General features: G+C 43.7%; 1 protein-coding gene across 3 annotated transcripts in view; it reads right to left on the reverse strand.

Moving 5' to 3' along the window:
• Window positions 1-24,541, reverse strand: part of PRR12 (proline rich 12) — a 133,495-nt gene that overhangs the window by 59,610 nt on the left and 49,344 nt on the right. Inside the window, exon 1 of one of the 3 annotated variants that reach the window (XM_068241390.1) lies at window positions 5,105-5,167. The exons of the other annotated variants lie outside the window; for them this stretch is intronic. The gene's annotated coding sequence lies outside the window, so the exon portion shown is untranslated. Of the gene's footprint in view, window positions 1-5,104; window positions 5,168-24,541 lie in introns of those variants that run through there. 3 annotated transcript variants of the gene reach the window in all.

Genomic DNA, 24,541 nt, shown 5'->3' on the forward strand with positions numbered 1-24,541 from the left:
AGAAACCGCATAATAACCTTTAAAGGACAACTGAAGTGAAAAAACTATGGAGGCTGCCATATTGGTTTCCTTTTGAACAATATCAGTTGCCTGCTGATCTATATGGCTGCAGTAGTGTCAGAAAACCACCAGAAACAAGCGTGAAGCTAATCTTGTCAGGTCTGACAATAATGTCAGAAACCCCTGATCTGCCACATGCTTGTTCAGGGTCTATGGCTAAAAGTATTAGAGGCAGAGGATCTGCAGGGCTGCCAGGCAACTGCTATTGCTTAAAATAAATATGGCAGCCTCCATATCCCTCTCACTTCAGTTGTCCTTTAAAGAGAAATATTTCTTTGTTACAGATGATACAAATCCTGCAATAAATAAAGCAGTGCTGCTTTAGCAGCTGGGTAAAAAAAAAAAAAAAGATAAAAAAAAAGAAAAAAGGGCAGACGTGACATCACTTTTGGCATCACAGAGAAACAGTAAAGATGGAAACCAGCAGAAATATTACTTTGTTTCATGTTGCATTTCTCCTAAATCTGACAAACACTAAAAACAAAAAGATGGGTAAGCGAATTAAGTAATTTCTCATTGGATGATTTTTATTGTATCTTTCAGTTAATCTGGTGTTTGATCCCACTTTAAGTCTATTGTCTGTTCCTGCTGTGATCGCAGTCCCATGCTATCCTTCTCTTGTCTGAGGCATACATAAGCATCGCACTATACGCTGCATCCGTAGTGTGCGTATGTCACGTCTGCCCGTGTGTGGGCGTCTAGACAGGACCGCTCTGGAATTCTAGCGGAGAAACAGATTTCTGACTCAGCCGCATAGAAGAAAAACACGAGGTTACGTATTAAATATATACGTGAGGCAGCTGTTAATTCACAGAAGCTTCACCCGCAGCACCGCCGGGGCTATTTTTAGACAGACATTTCTAGTGTAATAATGAGGGATTATGGAGTTGTATTCCTCCCCATATGCTTGCCATCATCATTATTTTCCCTTTGCTTTTTTCCATGTACGCGCAGCAGGCCGCGCTGTGCGGAAAACACAATGTTTACATAATCAGTGAATGTGGAGCCGGGGCCGGCCTTTCACACACAATCACAATCCTCCTGCTATGTGTCAGCTCAGGGATGAGGGAGCCATCACACACACCCTGCCTGACAATTATTACAGCAGCGTGACAGCGGGCAACAGTCGACATAAATAGACGCTGAAGAGGCTTCTGGGTAAAAGGTAGAGAAACAAGCAGATAGGCGCTGAGCAGTCTATGGGAACTGCTGCGGCTGCTGAAGGACTACACGTCCCAGAATGCCAGTCTGTGCCTACAATATGTATTAGTACAGGAAATTTGGATTTGCCGATCTCGAAAAGCAGAAATAAAGTGGTCAAATGATCTTCCTCATCTTAGACCCACCCTTGAAAGCCGACCTTAAAGTAGAACTCTGGGGGGGAAAAAAACGAAACTCCTCCAGTAGACAGTTCTGTACATAAAGTAAAGTGCATGCAGTAGAATCCTGTTAGGGCCGGTTCACACTTGCGGTTTCGCAAAAACCGCACCGGATGTCCGGACCGCACCGGAGCCGGATCGGACCTGAACCGTACGGTTCCTGTCCGGATCCGGTCCGGTTGCATACGGTTTCCGTGCGGTATGAACACGGTTGCGGTCCGGATCCGGATAGTAACAACCTGTATAAAAACAAAAAAAAATGTTGGGGTCTGGGAGGTCAGCAGAAGGGGGACCTGTGGAATCAGGCCCTCTGCTGTTTAGCACTCACCTCCACCTCCGACATGCTGCCAACATCTCCGGATCCGGATCCAGCTGTGCTGCTCCACTCCAAAATGCTTGCCCATGTGTCCCCAGCCAATATCGCCGCAAAAATCCGCATAGGAAGTGGGGTAGAACATCCGGATTTTTTGCCAGTGTGTTGTGCGCTCTCCGGTTCTCATTGGTTTCCATTGGCCGGATGGTGCAGTCCGGCTCCGCCCCGGATACGGCTGCCGGAGGAGCCGGACCAAAAAATAGCGCATGTTGGAACGGACACCGGAGTCCGGATCCGGTCCGGCTCCGGTCCGGACGAAACGGACACATGTGAACCCTGGCATAGACTTACATTGCTATGCCGTGCGTCCGTTTCGTCCGGCCAGCATGCGGTGCGGCTCCGGCACGGCTATTCCGGATAGCCACCGCTAATGTGAACCGGGCCTAGTAAGCCTCTGGATGTAGTAAACTCAGTCAGGTCCCAGCAAATGCGTCTATATAAATATACAATGTAAGTCCAATTCTGATACAGTAAACTACTTTTCCTGGTCCCTTTGAGTTTACTATAAAGGGATACTGCAGTATATAGAGTTTACATTTCAGCAGAAAGAGAAGTACGGACAGTTAGAGGAAGGGGTGTGTATTGGGCATGGTTATAAGTCTACAAGGCGAGGCTACAATCCTGCATCACTTTCATTTCCACACCCTTCACAGCTTCTTACAGCTGATTTCAGTGGCCATTACTGTGAGCTGGCAGCATGAGCCGCTTGCTTCAGACTTTCAGTTACATGGGCAAGAATAATAACTTATCAGAAAATATTTCACAGCCCGGTCCAGCTTGGAGACATCTTATACTGCATTTAAAAAGAGGAACCTAAACTCATGATTGAACTTCATCCCAATCAGTAGCCAATACCCCCTTTCCCACAAGAGAGCTTTGCCTTTTCTCTAATAGATCATCAGGGGAGTTGGCATGGCTGATATTGTGGCTAAACTCCTCCCACAGTGTGATGTCACGACCATGGTCCTCAAGCTTCCTTTTTTCCGGCAATGTATCAGAATGAGAGCCAGGGTGACTGAGTTAAGATTCATTACAGAAGAAACATTTATGATTATATTGGAATGCTTACAATGCAGGGTTAGGTTGTAGACTGCATAATAAACACAGAGCAGTGGGTAAATGGAATTTGATTTTGTGGCTGACAATGCTGCTTTAAGCTATGCAGAATATGGCAGTGATAGGCTGAAGTATTTAAGTTTACCCCTGCGGAAAGATAACTTTGGATACCCTTCAGGTTAGACAGGAGACATATATCCAAGCTATACCACATCTTCTGCCCTCTCCCTCATTTCTATCTGCGAGCCAACAAGCCAGAAGTACTGCCAAAGGGAACAGCAGCCATCCAGAGTCCTGATGTAGCACCCGAATGGACGCTGACCTTCCCAGAAGAGATTAGCACATAAAAAGCTTATTTGGCCAAGATCCCTGCAGTAAGTCACACACTTGTTTACCCTATAAATCTGTAAAGAATACGTCTGCTGGAGGAGTGCTTTTTTAGACTTCAGTGCAGTTGAAAAAGAACCATTTTTGGTCTTCCATCCCAGCTTTGTGTACTTTGACGGAAAACACCCTTAGTTCAATAAAGTACTGTGAAGCAATGTAGAGAGCATGTCTACCAATCCCAGGCAGTCAATACCCCTTAAAGGTACAGCTTGTATCTAAATGTGGAGTCCCTAGAGAGACCAGGCTCTCGGCAGTGTCCCGTGCCTCTGACTGCCGGAATGCATGCCAGGAGATGTAGCCCGTCTATGCGAGTACATCTCCCAACATGCACTGTGGTGGTCGGAGGTACACAGCACTGCCACTAGATTTAAAATTCGATCTGCAATCTCTTGCTGTAGAAGATGGTGGATCCCATACAGACGGACTGGCGAGACGGGATTGGTGGTTTTGGGGGGGAGCTGGTTGGAGAGGTCGGGAGTAGTACCAGAGGAGCAGCTCCCTGTAGGCAAGTAGTGCCAATAACCATCATCCCCCACTTGGCATACTCGAGTATAAACCTACCTCATTTTATATATTTTCATATTTAGGTGCTCTGGACCCTTTAAAGGACAACTGTAACGAGAGAGATATGAAGGCTGGATGGAGCAGTACTGTGGCTGAGTCATGCTTTGTTGCACATTTGCGGCCCAGCCACCTACACTTCCCCAGCCGGGAGCATACTGCTCCTGCATGAATACCAGCCACAATACTCAGAGTGGCCCGAGGAGACGGTGAGGGATCTAGCTGGAGAAAACCCCAGGTAAGTATAAAACCGGAGACTTCTTTCTCTTTCACTCAAGGGAGCTTCAGGGGGCCACTGAAAGAGGCTTGGTGGGCCGCATTTGGCTCATGGGCCGGACTTTGGCTGTGCCTGGACTATGGTGTCTGCCTGCAGGTCCGTAGAGCTTGGTCAGTGACAGCAGCCATTGCAGCTGAGCTGGTACGTGTTAGGTATGCTGTAACTCACTTTATATAGCTCACATTTGCAGAAAAAGTCTACAACTTCCTCTTGGCCCTTCAAAACACTGATCACATGGCCTATCTAGCTGTCTCCAAAAAAAACTCCTCACTTACTGGGAGCATTATACTATTCTGAATACATTTAGTAAAAATCTACTCTTTACCGGTGAATTGAAAAATAAACCAAAGCCACTCAAAGGTTTAATAGATATAACTGCCTCAACTTGGCCTGAGGCAGCACTGGGGCCTCTGTTTTGCTGGACCCCATTATTATTATTTAGTATTTATATAGCGCTAACATCTTACGCAGCGATGTACAGAGTATATTGTCTTCTCACTTAACTGTCCAACAATCTAATCCCTACCATAGTCATATGTCTATGTATGTATCATAGTCCAGGGCCAATTTAGGGGGAAGCCAATTCACTTATCTGTATGTTTTTGGGGATGTGGGAAGAAACCGGAGTACCTGAAGGAAACCCACACAGACATGGGGAGAACATACAAACTCCTTGCAGATGTTGACCTGGCTGGGATTCGAACCGGGGACCCACCGCTGCAAGGCGAGAGCGCTAACCACTACGCCACCGTGCTGCCCATTACAGCTGTATTGTCTTCTGTAATTATAATCAAACCTTTCAAGGGAACTTCCAATTTCTTTATACAATTGCCGTAAGCCTAATAGGTGCTGCACAAGTTTTGTTTTTCAATCTGAGGTTGTTAAAGTGAACTTTCTATTTTCATTTGCAGCCAGCACACAATTTCCAAAACAGACAGCAAACATAAATTGTACTTCTTTGTAGTCATGGCAACAGTATTCTCTCAGTAAAGACTGTTCACAAACTCCCACCTTGTTGCATGAATAATTCACTGTACAGACCAGGGGAGATTGTTACTCATCTCCAACACCTGCTCTTTAACCAGCGACTGACAGCAAAGTGTAGCCTGTGAGGCCAGAGTGAGAGGGCGGAGCCACAGGCCTCACGGAATTGTTGTGGCTGTATTATATATACACATGTAAAAGTCATATGAGGCAATTATACATGTTGCATATGCTGGCCTTTCTATGTGGAGCTGCTTTGTGTACATCTCTAAAAGGTGCTGAGGTAATCTGGGCGCCGGGGAAAGCTGGTAAAATTACCAATATTCTTCTATTGGGCAATAGGTAATACGATAATAAAATATTGGTAATTCTTCATATTTGGGCGTAGGGTGAAACTGAAAGAGGGCTTGCCCTGCTCCCGCTGTATCTCAAACTGTGTTAAGCACTATTCCCCCTCCGAGCTGTCGCAACTCAGGGTGGACATGCAATTCATTTTTTCTAATTTGAGCTCTGGCAATCAACAGCACTTAAATTAGTCACTAAGCACCACTATAGCTGTAATCCTCATTACGGCCTGTGGTGGCGCCAAAATTAGCTGATCCACTTGTACTGTGCTCAATTCTGTCAGGCAAGCTGGGTTCGCCCTCCCACCCTCCTTTGAACTATTTACTAAAAAACTGCTACTCATTTTTTTGAGTTTAAAGACTAATGGTTTGTTCGTAATTTAAATAAAGGCCATTTAATCATTTGTTTATGAAAAAAAAAAAAACGAAGTTTTACTGGTTTATTAATTAATAACATTGAAACTCTAATAAATAGTGCCTATAGTCTTTTAAAATCCTTAACTGGTGGTGTTTTCTAATCTAATAAATTATTGTTGTTTAGGGTTGGGATTAAAGAGTAACTCCAGTAAAAATAATGTAATAAAAAAAGTCCTTAATTTTTACAATACTTATGTATAAATATTTTAGTCAGGGTTTCCCCATTGTACATTTTTTTTTAAATCCCCGATTTACATTCTGACATTTATCAGATGGTGACATTTTTACTGCTGGAAGGTGATGTAGCTGCAGCTTGCCTTTTTGCCAGTTTGAAACAGCTGTAAACAGACATTTCCCACAATGCAACAAGGTTCACAGACAGGAAACTGCCAGGACCATGGTCCTTTCTTGTGGGAGAGGTTTCACCACATTATTAGCCATACAGAGCCCCCTGATAATCTGTTTGTGAAAAGGAATAGATTTCTCATGTAAAAGGGGTTATCAGCTACTGATTGCTTTGTTCAATTCTTGGTCACGGGTTCTCTTTAAGTGAATTGCCACATACAATCCGATGGACATAAAAATAAGGAAAGCCTCTTAGTTGGAACACAAAGGTTATTTTCCCACTACTATTTTTTTTTTTTTAATTTTCGGTTTATTCCATGAAAGCTATAAGAACAGTCCCGACCACTAAGTGGCGCTGTTCAACTGCCGTTTGAAGCAAAAATGAAGCGGTTACCCATATCAACCATCTCGCGTTACCATAGAAATAGGACACAAGCAATCGGATTGGCTGCAGCAGCCTAAACCTTCACTTGTGTTTCTTGGCAGTTTTTTCAATATTCCACACACAGATCAGTGAATTGATTTTAGCATCCGTCACCTGAAATGATGCGCAGAGACTTGAGGAGCATGACAGCTCCGCTAACCTGACTGACAACGTGATGGGGAAGAACCTGTGCGGCCATTTGTGCTATGAAACGCTCTGCTTCCTGCAACGACATCAGACGCCGCATCATTCGCCCTCCGGCTAATTACGGAAGCAGCTGTTTTATAAACAGCCCTGTTCCCCGGCAATATCTCAGCCATGCAAAATATCTACTCTGTCATGTAAGCACAGATCAACAGATCCTGTCAGGCCCTCACCTGTGGATGACGAACGGCAAAATAGAGGGACACAAAATGGTGTCTGTTGGGATGCGGCCGCCTTCCCAGATGTTCTCAATTCACTGTGACCTTAATAAAAAGGTATTAAAACACCCTTCTCTGCTCTAAAAGATAAGCAACAGCATAATAACCTAATAAAGTAAACATTTCCTTGTTACAGCCTACAGAAGTCCTGCAATGAATCTGCAGTGTGTCTACTTCCTGCTTTCATGGAAGCAGACATAGGGTTAACATCCTGTGTTTACAAAATTAGCTGCTCTGCCGAGGCAGCCAGCTAACACAGCTGAGATCAAATTACACAGGTAACTAGTCACAGATGAGAGGGAATTTGACAAGCTAACTCTCTAAACAAATACAGGGGACATTTCTCTTTGTTTTCCTTCTGTCCTGTGCAAGAGTGCACGTCCACTTTAAGTGAAAAGGGTTATGAAGTCCCTAACCCATTAGTATATATTATTTTGCAAGTCTGTGACTGCTAAAATGAGCTACACACTTTTTTTTTTTAAATTCCTAAAATATTGCTTTAGGGACATACATGTATAAAAAATCCCAAATAGAAAAAGCAAACAAAAGTATTTTTAGTCTAGATAATAATTGGGCACTATTATAATGATAGGTTCCTTTCAAACAATTACAGGCTATTTTACAAAAAAAAAACACCCAAACAACTCCCCCTCCCCCTCACCTGTCTGGCAAGGATCATTGAGAATTAACATGCCATTTAAATGCAGTAAAGCAGTTACCTGCACACAATTGGCACTACAGTGTTATCAGTGACAGTATCAGTGATCAGTATGTTACCCCCACCTCTTAGCAGCTTCCTTTACAGCAACAGTACAAGTGACACCTTCAGAAACTGTGACAGTGGTTGTCTCAGGTACAGACATGCTGCTTTGCCAACCTGTTCTGTTCTATAGAGAAGGGAGGTGGAAGAGCGAGCAAAAGGTCAAGGGAAACAACAAAGCATCTACACAAGCTGAACTGAACTTGACCGTGGTGGAATATAAAGACCACTCGGCCAAGCATATTTAAAAATCTAAATAATTCCTTTACCTCACTTAAAGAGAGGTTGTTGTTGTTTTTTTAAACTTATGTGAAACTTTCTGCTAGAATCGTACATTTCAAACTGTCTAAAGGGGCCCATACACCTAACAATTTTCTCGCCGATATACAGATCACAGTGATCGAAACGGCTGTGAAATCGCCGCGCACACCACTGACAGAATGATCGATTTCTGTTCGAAATCGATCGTTCCCGTCGATTCCCGCCGATCCATCCGTGCGGAAGATTTTTCGTTAGCGGCGTTCGAATGCCCGACGACCGACGCAATACAGCGGTAATACTTTACCTGCTCCAGCCAGCGCAAGCCCCCTGGTCTTCTTCTCCGCTTCGGGCTCCAGAGCTACACAGAACTTCCTGTCCCGGCAGGAAGTTTAAACAGTAGAGCGCCCTCTACTGTTTAAACTTCCCCTGGACAGGAAGTTCAGTAGCCGGAGAGGAGAAGAAGACGCTCGCCGGCCGGAGCAGGTAATGTATACAGGGGGGGGGGGGGGGGGGATGCGGCAGCACCACAAATTGTGATCGTTTTCAGGCTGAAATCGATTCACAATCTGTTTGTAGTAAAGGTGGCCATACGATCCCTCTCTGATCAGATTCAATCAGAGAGGGATCTATCTGTTGGTCGAATCTGATGGCAAATCGACCAGTGTATGGCCACCTTTAGTTTTTCTTTGGCAATAGCATGATCTGGACCAATCCCCCCACAAATATGTATAACATTCTGGTCACTGAACCCTAAACCCCATTGCTGACGGTTAAGAGCCCTTTTCCAATTGCGGCAATTGCGATATTGAATCGCAAATCGCTAGCGATTTTTAAATCGCTAGGGTTTGCTAAATAACATAGGAATCACGACAGGTATTTTCCACTACCACGATTCGATTTTTAGCAAAGCGCAATCACACTGCGGAGTGATTTTTACCTCGATTTTGCTATGCTATGAATTGCATAGCAAAATCTCAATCGCAATCACAGAAAAAAAAAATTAGGGACTTGCTGAATCGCAATAGCTAGCCTTTAACGCAAGCGCTAGCGATTGCTAGTGGAAAAGGGCCCTTAGAGCGTACCTGAAGTGACAGGATGAGATAAACATATAAACATATAGTAGTAGCCCTAATATGAAATTGTCTAAGGTTCCTTTCTGTTTTCCAGTACAGTTACAGGTAAAAGAAAAAACACTTGAGTAGTTATCTACGCAAACGAGTTTGTCCAACAGCTTGTGAAATTTAGTCCAACTTTCTGAAAAGTAAATAGAAACAAAAAGCCTGTTCTCAGTCAGGGAGAAGGCAGATAATAAGGTTTTAGTGCAGGAAAGTTCAAAGGGTCATACTTTGGTTTCTTTTCCAGCTAAACAAGGGAGAGTGTGGATTCTAAATCTTAAAAATTAACCCATTAAACTGAAAAAAAAACAATGTGGCAAATTAGTGTGCTTTCTGGTTGCTTGAGACTCGATGTTAAAAATAGGCTCAATAGGCCCAGCTAATACAGTGTTATACCCCACTCTATATACATACCATGAACGTGAAAGTATATTGACCGTACGAGAGCTGTGGGGGAACCAAGCGCCACTTTTGTTTTCTGCAGTTTGTCCTGGTTTCTAATAGCTATAGGAGCTGCCATGTTCCTCTCTCCCCTTCTAGCTGCCCATTATTTATCTAGGGGAAGGGGTGAAGATAGCATCTGTGGCTTCTGTAAACTCTTTGAAGCACAGAGTCCAACCTCTCCACCCACTGCTGATGAAAGGTTTTGTTTGTCCTCTGCTAATGTGTACAATAAAATAATTAAAGCAGTTTTTAACTGCCTAAAATTTCTGCAGTCAGGCAGGCCTCAGATTTAGGTTAATAAGGGACTCTGCTAAAAACTTTTAAATGTTGGGCAGCACGGTGGCGTAGTATGGGCAGCACGGTGGCGTAGTGGTTAGCTCTCTCGCCTTGCAGCGCTGGGTCCCAGGTTCGAATCCCAGCCAGGGCACTATCTGCAAAGAGTTTGTATGTTCTCTCCGTGTCTGAGTGGGTTTCCTCCGGGCACTCCGGTTTCCTCCCACATTCCAAAAACATACGGATAAGTTAATTGGCTCCCCCTAAAATTTGCCCTAGACTACAGTACTTACACTACATAATATAGACATATGACAATGGTAGGGATTAGATTGTGAGCTCCTTTGAGGGACAGTTAGTGAAAAGAGATATATATATATATATATATCACACATTGTACAGCGCTGCGTAATATGTTGGCGCTATATAAATACTAAATAATAACAAATAATAATAATAAATGTGAAAAGAAGAGGTAAGATTGAAGTTGTTTTTTTTTATGAGCCACATCGTTGGCATGCATGTTTAACCACTTCACCCCAAAGGCGTTTTTACCCTAATGGACAAGAGCGATTTTCACCTTTCAGTGCTCATCCCTTTCATTTGCCAATCGCTTAAAGCGGACCCAAACTAAACATTTTTTTAAATTCAAAATATTTAGTTGCACCACTCTGATACATACAAAGAAATATAAACACTCCTTCAAGCCTATTAGCATTTCAGTGCATGCTTTTCCCACTTCTCTTTTCATAACTAGGCTTATAAAGGTGGCAACCATTAGCAATTCCTCCTTTGCTGGACACCATCTCCACCAGTCTGCCGGATTCTGTCCCGGCAATATGACAGAAAGGGAGGGGTTTCTCCAATAAATGTAAAATATTTTATATTTGTCATCATGCAGCTGAAAAAAGGCTGTTATTATAATTTAGAAAATAGATTTTATTTCTGAAATCTTGTATTTTTAATTTGGGTCCACTTTAATCACTACTAATCACAATGAAATGATCTATATCTTGTTTTTTTCACCACCAATTGGACTTTTTGGGGTTGATATTTGTTTTCAGTTATTACTTTATTTTCTATGCATTTTAAAGAGATATTTGATTTATGATATATAGATTTATGAGGGATTGCAGAGTGCAGGGGGGCCTTAGGGGGGTTTGGGATAGCAACAGAGGCTGGGCTGTATAGGCAGATCCAGCCTCTGTATGCAGATAATATTCTTCAAACCCACCTCGGGTTCTCTTTAAAGAGAAAAACAAGGATAAAATGAAAAAATACACTATTTCTCCAATTTCATCCCCTATAGTTTTAATTTAAACACTGCTACTGTACATAAAACCCCACACATTTTTTCTGCCTATTTGTTCTGGTTATCACAACATTTTAATTATGTCCCTAGTACAAAGTATGGTGACAATATAGTATTTGGAAATAAAGGTGTATTTTTTCTCACTATTTTCATGTGCACAGGAATGCACGTGCACGCGCACAGCAGCAGCAGCACACTATCTGACTTATAAAAACGTCCTGGAGCCATTAAGAGGCTCTAGCAGGACGTTTTTATAAGTCAGCTTGTCATTAAGTGGTTAATGTGCCACTGAGATGCCTCAGTTGCAAACAGCCTAAGAAGTTGACCTTCACCACTGTTAGCACTGCTAGCGATTTTTCCTGGTAGGTTGACAATGCTGGTTAGCCAAGTTCCGGATAACCAGGACTCTACAGTATCCCTATTTTTATTAGTACTACACATACAATTATCTCCAAGTTTATTTTCACTTCAGGTTCGCTTTAAGACCTCGTTCCTGCAGAGTACAAAATGGCTTTGTCAGCTCTGTGTTACAGATCGTGGGCATCCACTGAACACCCCGGCCTATGAAGGAGCAGAAGGCTGGATATAGGGACAGATGGATTCCGCATTACAGCCCAGGGCTCAGCAGGCCCTACACTGCAGAAGTCGCCTCACCCTGCTGTTCTGCTCTTAAATATTCTGTTTATATCAGTGTCTGTTTAAAGCAGAGAGCAGGGATATTTTTTCCATTGCACAGAGGTACAGATGAGGCCAAGCCTCGCTCGTGAGGACAGAGCAGGCTGTTTATATTTCCTTAACACACAATTAATCAGTCACATCGGCCTCAATAAATCCCTGGGAGGTATATTTAGCTAGGTGAGCGAGCAGGCAGCTGCCAACATAATAAAAGGCCCATTTCATACAAAGCTAGTGAGGATTTGTGGAATGCGAGCTTCAGTCCTGTCACTTCCAGGGAAAAACTACGCAGAGTTTCCATCAAGACCAAGTGCTGAGTAAGAATTACAAAGTGTCACAGGAATGAAGATGTATGGAGCAGTTCCAGAAATACTGTGGGTCTTATTTCCATGTCTATAGAGAAGGCCGGTGGGTCAATCCACCTGTTTTAGGCATTCCTAAGAGGGTTAAGGAAGGAGAAGCGCCTCAAATGTAAAGGATGCAACCTTTCCGATATGATAATTTTATCCTATCGGAAGATAATTGATGCCGCGAGATGGCCACCCGATTGTTCTAGCTAAAATCGGTCAAAGGGATCGATCGGGAATGTCGGAAAAATCACTCCCAAAGGCTTGATTGGGACGGGACACTGACGCATGAGTGACGTCACAACATGTGCCAAGTCATGTGGAACCGGCGCTCTAGGACCTAGGTTCTCAACGTACCCCAGGGGGTACTTCTGATGGTTCCAGGGGGTACTCGGGCTTCATATACTTAACCAAAAATGACAAATTTAGAGTTTTACAAAATGATAAATCTTATTTAACTGCGTTCAATTTTCCCAGGATTTCTGTGCAAAAAGTGATAACATTTATTTTTAAAACTTTTTTTTCCTGTAACTTGCCAAAATGTGTCAAGCAAGGGTCTAGTATACAGTGCAGGAGAGTATTGATGTGCATGCACACTTATACTGTTTACAGCGTGTTTTTATGGATGGATATATATGTCCATACCGCTAGGGAGGTTAAACAACATCAAATTACTATTTTAGCTAATTAAAAGCAATAGTAAATGCTTGGAAATTGTTAAGAGCCAATTATCATGTACTACGCATAAATATATGTCAAGGGGTACAATGTGAGGTTTACTATGCTAGGGGTACTTGGTGAGTACAGGGTTTTAAAAGGGGTACATATCAATAAAATGTTGAGAAACAGGGGACACCGGAGGAGACCAGGAGTCGAACCACATTTTACACTAGTGGGGACAGCTCCAGGGATGGCGAGTTGACAAGGGGGCGTCGCCAGACTGATTCCCATAAGATTTCATGCTGAAATTGATCAGCAATCAGCCTGCGGGTGTATGGGCAGCCGACAGATCTCTAATCAGATCCGATAAAGAGAGAAATTTGTCTCTTGGTCGTATGGCTCCTTTATGCTGGGAATACACGGTTCGTTTTTGCCTTCGTTTAAACCTTCGTTTCGATTGTGCCTTTTGTCCTTTTCGATCCCGAAATAATCGGTCATACGGTTAATATCACCACCCACGGTTTCGTTTTTTTTTTCGATTCTGATGGTTTCGTTTTTCCAATGATCGAAGGCTGCAAAGAAACGAAACGAAAATCCCTTTTTACAGGGACGGACTAGCATAAACGAATATATAATCGATCTGAACAGCCATCAAGCCTACCAATGGCTCGATTAGATGGATAAAGAGAGATAATATCAAACATGTTCGATCACTAGTCGTTCGTTTTTGGGGTCTATTAATCGAAACTATAATGAGATTATGACTATTTTCACATACGTTTTCAACACTCGATTCGTTTACCGAACGAATCGAAGGTTTAAACGAAGGCAAAAACGAACCGTGTATTCCCAGCATTAGAGTCAGGCCCCTTTTACACTGGGACGTTTTCATTGCAGTGTGTTACCCTTTTTTCCGCAGGGTAATGCTAAAGCAATGAAAACCTATGGGGCATTTTATACCTGCCGTGGTGCAATGCACCAAAGTATCGGATCTGATGTGACAACAGTACGTTATCGGCGACCACCCACGGCGATCGGAAATCATGCAAGTCTATGGTGCTGCTGGATGGTGTAATGGTTAAGGGCTCAGCCTCTGACACAGGAGACCTGGGTTCGAATCTCGGCTCTGCCTGTTCAGTAAGCCAGCACCTATTTAGTAGGAGACCTTGGGCAAGTCTCCCTAACACTGCTACTGCCTATAGAGCGCGCCCTAGTGGCTGCAGCTCTGGCGCTTTGAGTCCGCCAGGAGAAAAGCGCGATATAAATGTTCTTTGTTTGTTTTGTTTGTTTGTTGTGGTTTGTTTGATATTTGCAACACGCATGTGCAGAAGCGTATTTTACCAATACACTTCCGCGCATTTCCTATTTCCCCCCACAGGAAGGGAGCGTTAGGGAACCGCACTTATGGCTTGGCTTGCAGCCAGATTAGAGAATAGCCGCGCACAATCATCCGATCGCACCGCACTTGATAACGCTGATGTCTAGTGTGAAACCGGCCTCAGACCACATAACAAAGGACTTGATTACAGCAGCACATCTTAATGAACAAGCTAATAGCAGCCATTAGAATGGGTTTTGTGAATGGTCATACCATAGCTGGAAAGGACTATGCCACTCAGTGTTATGGCTGAGATGGTACTTCATCCCATCAGATAGGTTAGCTGGCATCTTAGGTCTAGGTAAACCTTCAGTGGAGCAGCACCACACTGCACACACCTTGTGACAGAACACCAATCATGACAGAAACTGCAGAATATCAACATTTTCCATAACCTTTAGACTGTCACGGACGTCTATAGGCATTTCTGTGTTTTCCATGCACACAAGGGACAGCTAAAGGCATTTTAGTACAAAACTGCTTCTACCTGCATCTACAAGCATTTTGTACACAGTTTTGGGATATGCAAATGATTCCAAGTCAATGCAGAATTATGCAAATGTGACTGCAAATCTTATACAGCTTGAAAAATGAACCAATCACATGCTTCCTCTGCAAGATCTGATTGGTCAATTTACATTTTAGATCTTCAGAATAATTAGCATAATTCTCATCATTTCACTGAAAACCCATCCTGACTATTGTGGACTTTGCTATCTGTAGACTTGAGCAAGACATTTAATAAACAAAATTCAAACATAGCTGCCAGTAGCGTATAGCTTTTTTAAAAAAAATATACTGGCAGTCTAAGGGTTAAATATCTGTTACAATCAGTGCTAAATTATCTATCTTTTAACTTTACTTTCATGTGTTTTTTTAACTATGTTTTTTATGTCTTTAAATTGTGGAAATTACATTTTGCATAACAGTTCATGTTCACAGTCTGAAGACTGCAAGAGACGGTTATAATCCTGAACTAATGACTTCTGGCATGTTGTGTGGTCACATTAGCAGACACTGCAGACTGACTGATTACGCTATTTCTGTCCATTAAAAACAATGTTAAAGGGAACCTAAACTGAGGAGGATATGGATTTTTCCTTTTAAAATAATACCAGTTGCCTGACTCTCCTGCTGATCCTGTGTCTCTAATACTTTTAGCCATAGCTCCTCAACAAGCATGCAGATCAGGTGCTCTGACTGAAGTCAGACTGGATTACCTGCATGCTTGTTTCAGGTGTGAGATCCAGATACTACTGCAGCCAAAAAGATCAGCAGGACTGCCAGGCAAATGCTATTGTTTAAAAGGAAACATCCATACCCCTCTCAGTTAAGGTTCCCTTTAAAGGACAACTGAAGTGAGAGGGATATGGAGCAGGGCTGTGGAGACGGAGCTGGAGCAATTTTGGGTACCTGGAGTCGGTGTTTCATAAACAGAGTAGTCAGAGGTCAGGTGATTTTTATACCAAATCCACAGCTCTGGTAAGTCTAGACTAAGGAGTCGGAGTCGAAATCGAGGAGTCTGAGACATTTTGGGTACCTGGAGTTGGGGTTGGTGGTTTCATAAACTGAGGAGTCAAAGTCGGATGATTTTTGTCCTGACTCCACAGCCCTGATATGGAGGCTGCTGTATTGATTCCCTTTTAAGCAATACTTGTTACCTGGCTATCATTGCCTCTAATACTCATAGCCATAGACCATGAACAAGCTTGCAGCAGCAAATCCGGTATTTCTGACATTATTGTACTGACAAGATTAGCTGCATGCTTGTTTCTGGTGTTATTCAGGCACACCTAAAGCCAAGTAGATCAGCAGGGCTGCCAGGCAACTGGTATTGTTTAAAAGGAAATAAATACGGCAGCCTTTATATCCCTTCTCACTTCAGTTGTCATCATGGCACACAAGTGCATTTCCAACAGTTCTACTACCTATAGATTACCACAAGTTGGCGCCTGTGTGCAAGGGCTCCACCTAACGGTAGGTTATGGGAATTAGGATTGCTGGGAATGGATTTCAGCACTGTGGTTCTAGTCAGCTGAGAAGATACACACGCCACTATACTATGGAAAATTGCAGTATAGAGCAATGACCACTGCATGCCAGTGCAACTAGTTAGCACTAGCCGTGCTGTCTGCCTGTTCTGTAGCTTAGCAATAGTAGGGGTTTAGAACAAAATTTCAGCTTAGAAAAAAAAGCAATGATTTCAGGTCAGCTCTAGAAGTTACTACAATTAATGCAATATTAAACTTCACCTTCCTGTCAAAAAATATATATCTCTCTCTCGTCTATGCTGCTGCCAGTCACTCATATAGTGCAGATGGGTAAAATAACAAAACCTCCTGCTTTGTGTGGTTAAAGTGGACCCAAATTAAAAATACAAGATTTCAGAAATAAAATATATATTCCAAATTATAAGGATAAATAGCAGCCTTTTTTCAGCTGCATGATGACAAATATCAAATATTTTACATTGATTGGAGGAACCCCTCCCTTCCTTTCATATTGCCAGGAATTTTCCTGGCAAACTGGTGGAGGAGATAAAAAAACAAAGGCCGCTACTGATGATGTCACAGGGGAGGTGATCTCAGCTTGTGTGAGATTTCACATAGACGACGCCCCTGTGAGGGAGGGTAGCTGATGACAAACACACCCATGATCTAAAACCTCCTACTAAGCTCAGAAGTAATGGCTGCCACCTGTATAACCCTAGTTATGAAAAGAGAAGGGTGAAAAGCATGCACTTAAAATGCTCATAGGCTTGAAGGAGTGTTTATCTTTGTATGTGTCAGAGTGGTGCAACTAAATATTTTGAATTAAAAAAATATGTTTAGTTTGGGTCCGCTTTAATTACTCCTGCAGAAAAAGGAAATTCCAGGGCTATCTGTGCTGAAATGAGTAGAGGTACCAGGCTGGAAAAAAAAAAAAAAAGGTTCAGTTTGTGCTTACTGCCAGCATACAAAATGCATAGCTAGCTGCAATTTTTAATAGCAATGAATCATAAAAAGACGTGTAAAGGGCTAATATAGGTTTATGGCAAATGTTTTATGAGAGTGGAATTTCACTTTAAAAGGAATGGATAGGGATTTATTTTTTTTTCCTTTCAGTGAAGAGAACCCGAGGTGGGCAGATTGGACACAGAGGCATGTTCTCTGCCTCATGACATTCCTCTCTGCCCCCACACCGCTGCGCTATAGCCCCCCTCCCCCCCCCCCCCCCCCCCGCCAGATTAGTGACAAGATTTGTTGCTATCTCAGAGGTAAACACAGGGATAGGGATTCTCTGCTCAAAACGCCCGCCAGGGGTGTTCCTGCAGGGTTTCCAGAGCTGCTTTTGGGCAGCTCTCTCTCCCTGGCCGCACTCCCGCCTCCTTGCACGCTATGTGGACACAGTGCTTTTTTTTTTAGCCCATCTCGTCTTTCTTTAACTGGGTTTTATTTAAAGCAACAAAAAAGTAGCCATTTATTTACAAAGGTTAAAGTGTACCCGGAAAATTGTAATAAAAATTCCACATCACCTGTGGTACGCCATTGCAGTGCTGGGTCCTATAAGCATATTGGACTTGTCAAATATGCTTTTGTGGCTGCCCTTTCTTGATAGCATTCATGCACAAGCGTGAAAATACTGCACATTTATTCGTGCATGGCTTCCTCCATGCGCAAGCAGCTTACGTTCTACTTGGCATGTGCCAAGTGCACTGGTGCATGTGAACCATGGTCACACTTCTACACAAATAGGAGTGCAGCCACGGAGGTGAAGAGGGTCCCGACCACTAGTGGTGGGCTTGTGGAAGATCTAGGAAACCTCTGGAGCATCAAGGGGCTTCCCACTGCTTAGGTAAGTAACTTACAAACTTCTCCTCACAGATTCGCTTAAAATTTGAAATTCGATGAAAGTGCCACCTACTGGTTGAATTGGCAAAGCTTTGTAAGTCTTCTCTTTGCTGCAGTGCAGTAAGGACAAAACAGAGCCTAGAAGGCACATAGAACAGCTGAGACTCGCACTGAACATTCCACTGACTGCTGTAATAGCAGCACCTGCAGCCTTTGTGATGGGGAGGTCTGGCACTTTGGCACAGATGTAGATTTAGTACATCGGTTTTCAGCAACCCATTTGAATGCACCTGTGGCCAAGCACAGATCCAGTGCCGAAATACATCTGGCGCAGATCTCAGTTCATTTTTTGCAATACATGGTTCATACAGCTCAAGGTTATGGAAGGGGCAGCTTTCTTGGCACAAAGAGAGACAATATTTAGGGATGTGGTATGAGAGACGAGGGCGTTTTGTTTATTTTATGTGCCCCTTTTTAATGATTTACTTGTGCATTTCTAGTTACAAACTGTCAGAGCATGCGCTGCATGGTTTCCGATTTATCCCTCTTTAACAAAAAAAGAGCTATGTCGCTACAATTTTATTTCACATCAGTTACTTTTTTCAAATGGAAAAGTACAGTCAATTTAACCAAAATCTTATTTTTGTAATTTTTTGTTAAGGGTGCATTCACATTGGCATTGCAGCACTTGCGTTGCGGAATAATTCTGCATGTTGACTCCCTGCCAGTCCATGCGCCTCTCACAAACCAGCGTTCTGAGCGTGCAAAGTTTTTGTCTTTGTAAACTGTGCAAGAGCAAAACGCTCCTGACCACAGAAGCGAGATTGCAAGATGCATGTGGATGGGTACCATGCAGAAGCCCAGAACCACAGCTGTGGCTGGGGATCTTATGGAGAAGGTGCACTGGAGGGCAGCAAAACTGCAGCGCTGGACCAGATAGCAGAAATCTGAAACTAAAAAACGATTCTAGCAGTTGGACTGAGCAACTGCCATTCATTAAGTGCTTTTGAAAATCAAGAAAACCCTGGGAATCCCCCGTAAGAAGATAAGCTAGTCCAAAACCTGTCAGATCTGTTGGATTTCTACTACCTATTGTGTGTGACAACAACATGGGAGAAAAGTGATTTACAGCACATTTTACTTACTTACTTGGTAGAAATGTACTTTTTATTTATGTTTTCGTGTATTTCAAATGTTAACATTTTTCATAATAGTGGTCCTTTTAAAGACAGCTATCAGCTGTGTAGCGGACGACGCTCTGTGTTGCTATGCAAAGGGGGGGGGGGGGCAGGGGACGAAGGAGCGGACTTGGGGGAGGGGCGTGAACAATGAAATTGCCCATCACTGGGGGGTAAATAGATCCGCTGGGTGAATCGCTTGTGCATCAAGGGCTGCTGTACACACACCTGATTATCGGTTGAGACGGTCATTATTGGCCTGACTTTAGTCACACGTATGTACGAGGCTTACATCTAATCAGACAAACAAGATCTTTATTTGCATCCATGTAAATATAGGTCAGCTGACACACTAATATTACATAATATTCCATAAGGACAATAAAGGGTCCATCAGAGCAGTCCTAGGGAAGAAACACTCTTTAATTTAGACCCCTGCTGCTTATTGTTGCCAGTAAAACAATTCTGCTGTTTCTTGGTGGAGAAGAAACCTTCTCCCCCTGCCTGAGGTGGAGCCTTCTCCCCCTGCCTGAGGCGCTACACATGCCAAAGGTGGTTTTCCACACAAAGCATCCCCTCCACCTCCCGGCAGGGTCCTTGCTCTACACAGAGCAGCACCCCCACCCCCACCCCAAATCCATGCCACAGAGCGGTCCTGAGCTCCTGTCCTTCCCCCTTTAAATTGTCCAGGGATCAAATTCCTTTCCTTGTCAATGGGGTTTTGTCTTGTTCACGTTGCTCCAGTTCAGGCCTATAGCCAGGATTTACATGGCTGGGAGGCTGCGATGGGGGGAGTCCAGAGGCTTCTGGGAGGACACAAGAGAGCAGCAGGGACAGGGCGGTCACAGCTACATCGGATGGTATGCAAAGTATCAAATACAAGTCAGTCAATTAGCCTATGGACTAACAAACTCACCTCATCTAAACATACATACTGTATAATAAAGACCTGCAACTGCATGTCACATGCTCTCTATTTGTAAGGGCTTGTTTCCATCTGTGCCGTTTTTGAAACGCAGCCCAATGTGCGATCGCAGGGAAATCAGAAGTGCATAGACTGCACTGTCTGATGTTTCAGCACATGAGTTGCGATTCACCGCGTTTTCACAGCAAACCCATTCATTACAAATGAATTGGAGAATCAGGATGCAATGCAGAGCCGTTGTTAGTGGAAATGAGGCTTCAAGGTGGTCACACACACACACACCATACAATTTTTAAAATATCTTTTCTATTCAAAAATGTCAATAAATTTTTCTGACCGATTGTAACATTTCAAAAATCTGACCAATGTACCACACACATATGTTCAATTTTTCCCCAAGAAAAAAAAATGATTGAAAATGCAGAAAATATTGCTTGGGTCTGTGCATCAAGTAACTGACAATCTACCACACGCCAAACAATTTTGACACAAATTGATCAGAAAAATCCAACACTCCCAATCTTCTTTTATTGAATAAAAAAAACAGGAAATTCGATCAGATTTCTCGACGAACGAAAAAAAAATGCTTCGACTTTTCGGGACGATTGTAATTATCGAATTGGTGTAGAATTGGATCTAATTGTATGGTGTGTAGCTCAGCGGATCGTTCAGAAACCGCCTTATCAGTCTGCCTGACAGACTGTACTCTTGTCACTGGAACGCCCGCCCAGCGGGAGGGTCTGACGGACCCGTCGTTCATTGCCGTAGTGCGTGTGTACGCACCTTATATAGCGCAGTACACACACAATGCATATTCTCTTGTTCTCGGTTGCTTGGGGACAAACAGTTCATCACACATTCCAGAAAGGTGCAGACACTTAATCTTGGTGATTGATTGTTCTGAGAATGTGATGTGTTGGACATCCCGCTGAGAGGCTGCAGAACATTGCTGTACACGACCAGAGTGATGGATGACATACAGAGCGTGATGGCGAGATAAATACTGCGCCTGAACCTGTAAGAGCATCATAAGATATCTTTACTGTCTGCAGCCTGGGCCAATCTCTGCTTCTTCCCACAAAGTTTACCTGTCATGGCAAAATCAAAAAGGTGTCATTGCTGGGGGAGTTCAACTATTGTGTGTATTCTGGGGAGGGGGGAGAGATTGGAGGGGGTGCAGTGACAATCTATCAAACTTATTCAACATGGCCGACTGCAGCACATACATTTGCCCCCAAATAATCACACGTTTAATAACTGTAACAAGCTTGAGGCTAGGTTCACAGTGGGACGATGTGTTGCGTCGATTAAGTCACAGTGCAAAATTACAAACGCAACGCACCAAAAAAGTTACCAATGCTGCGTTACCTTCGTCTACAGAAAATACAGTGAAGCATACAGGCAATAAAAAGTATGCATCCCTGTATTATTATTGATTTATAAAGCGCCAACATATTCCGTGGCGCTGTACAAAATATGTGTTAACTTCTGTGTTTAGAGGTAACATACTGCAGCAGTGCTTTACTTCTAAAAATGCAGGCTGCCAGACCAGCTCTAAACAACCCACAGACCAGCATCGGGCAGTGGACCGGTGGCTGGGGACACCCCGGTCATAGAATAGAAGTTTCAGAAATCGTTTTATGAATGTTCTCTCTCCTCTTGCTTGACACCAATATCTGCCATTCCTACTTTGGGAAAGAAAAGATTTTTGAACTTGCAGAAAAGAAACAGGAAAAAGGAGGGGTCAGTAAGGAGGGATAGAGAGCAAAGTGTACACTCCCACACAGATGTTTCCTGAACTTTGCGGAGATCCTGCAACTGTGATATTGGGAGAACCCAAAAAATAAAGAAGATTTTTTGTTCCACAAATATACAAGACACAGAACATATGCAGTATATTGCGTATTTCGCCGTGCAGACTCAAAGAACCAGCCGCTGGCTTACTGAACAGGAAGAGCTAATGCTGGGTACACAACATAAGTTTTTTCTCTCGATAGATGGATTCGTTAGATAATTTCCGACATGTCTGATATTCCTTCCTATCGATTCTGCACTCAATTTCTCATAGAAGTGAATGGAAAAAGATAAGAAAAACAAGCGGAAGAGAAAAATCGATCGGGTGGAAAATCAAGTGGAAAAACGTATCGTGTGTACCCAGCATTGGTTTGAAACCCTGGTCTCATGTATTAGAAACAGAGCCCTTATGCTGGGAATACACAATGAGATTTTTCAAGCAGATTTACTTTCCGCTACGTTTTTCTAATCGATTTCCATTCACTTCTATGAGAAAACGATCGGACCTGTCGGAAATGATCTATCGAACCATCTATCTGCCAAAAAAACCTCATGGTGTACTCCTAGCATTAGCCAGTCCACTATCCAGCCAGCCAACAATATACTCCATTAGGTTAGGATTTAGTTAGTGTTAGACTCCTCCCATGGAGGATTGACTTCTTCGCAGTGGGAGGGACGAGTACTTAATAGGTTGCATGCAAGCTGTTAATGGAAACCAACATCCTCCTCTAGTGGTAGACAGGTCATGTGTATGCTCGGTGTGTATTCGACCCCACAAGTGGGGCTTGCACTCTTTTGCAGGTAGGCACTAGTCTGTTTTTAAGTAGCGCTGCTCATTTCCTTGCTATGTACTAATATACTCCATTATTATCCACTGGGGACAGGAAAGCACCAGAGGGTGTGTATGAGAAAACCTGCATCAGCTACATGTTGGCTGTCATTGGAGTCACTGTGGTAATGATTACCACGTTGCATAGTGGTTATTCATTAATAATCTGTCCCCTACCCTGAGCTTATCTCACCTCTACTGCCCACAGGAGGCAAGTTCATGAGGGGAGAGGGCGGTCAGTGCCAGGACGGAGAGTAGTGTGAAATTCTGCTTGTGGGATACATTCATGAGTGGAGAGGGCGGCGGTCAGTGGCGGGGCAGAGGGCAGTGTGAATTCTTGCCTATGGGGTGCCAAGCAGCCAGCGGTGGGGCCTGCGCCTGATGCAAGCGCAAAACATTTTGGAAAACCTCCATATACTTTAGAATGTCCTCGAGTGATGTCAGGTTCCTTCATGTGGAAATCACCAATTCCCAACACAGCAGAGCTTCCGTCCACTTCACGCGTGAGCCAATCAGAAGGAGAGCGTGTCAGCCCTTGATTTGGGAGGGTGACCTCCTCGCTCCCTTCGGAAACGCTGTGAAGTGCATAAGCTGACAACAGATGGAGCGTCACTTCTGCACAGCGCCAGTTGGCAGCAGGACTCTGAAGAAAGCTTTTACCTCAGTGTTCAGCTCAGAGGTGCAGGATGGTGAGGCAGCAAGGCACACCGCAAAGCCTAACTAACTGCACCAGCAATATAGCAAGCGGCCCCCTCAACACATAACTGCAATCTTTATATGCACAGCCCATTATTGCATCCCTGTCCTGCGACTCCAAAGGTATTAATCAAAGCTCAGTATGAAACGTGACGTCTCTTAGGGGCGGCTGCTATTTAGCATTTCAGAGGCTGCCAAGCTAGATTTCCCATGATGCAAAGCCTTCCTGGAGGAAACCGACGCCAAAACAGCTGGGCTGCTGTGAGATACGAAGCCTGGATTCCAGAAATAAGACAGCAGATTCTGGACACCGCGCACTACTCAGTGAGAGACTCCATATATCATCTAAATGTGTGGTCACAGAAACAGGACAGCTGTCCATGTGACAGGAAATCCAATATCCCCTTATTATTAGAATGTAATTATTCTAATTTTATTCCACAATTTTCCAAGTTTACCGATCCCTGCGTGCAACCTTTAGTGTGATCTATTCTCTATGCACCTTATTATTACTGTAAAATCCCCATTATCCAGAACTACATTTAACCAGAAGTCTCAAGCAGCCAGAAAACAAAAATCCTGGCCTCGCAGAATGCATAAATCTACTTTTAACCTTTATACAGTAATAAACCTCTGTTACATTCATTTAAAGAGAGCCTGAGGTGGGCAAAGAAAAAATAAAAAAAAAGTAGGCCACCTCGTCTGCAGGGCTGAGCGGATCAGGTAGCTGCAAAAACCGTCGCTCCTGTGGGCCGCAATGGCCCACTTTCCCTTGCATTACCCCTGGGTCACCACGCTGCACTGAGAGACTGTGTTGTCTCTCAGTCAGTGCGCAGGGAGGCGGGGGAGCGGCAGGAGGCGCGGCCAGGGGGAGAGAGCTGCCCAATGGCAGCTCAGGAAACCCTGTAGGAACACCCTTGCGGGCATTTTAATCAGGGAATTCCTCTCCCCTGTTTACCTCCGAGTTAGCGACAAATCTTGTCGCTAAACTTGGGGGGGCCATGGCGCGCTGGTGGGGAGGAGGGGGCAGAGAGC

This window comes from Hyperolius riggenbachi, chromosome 6, assembly GCF_040937935.1.
Source record: "Hyperolius riggenbachi isolate aHypRig1 chromosome 6, aHypRig1.pri, whole genome shotgun sequence".
Classification (NCBI taxonomy): domain Eukaryota; kingdom Metazoa; phylum Chordata; class Amphibia; order Anura; family Hyperoliidae; genus Hyperolius; species Hyperolius riggenbachi.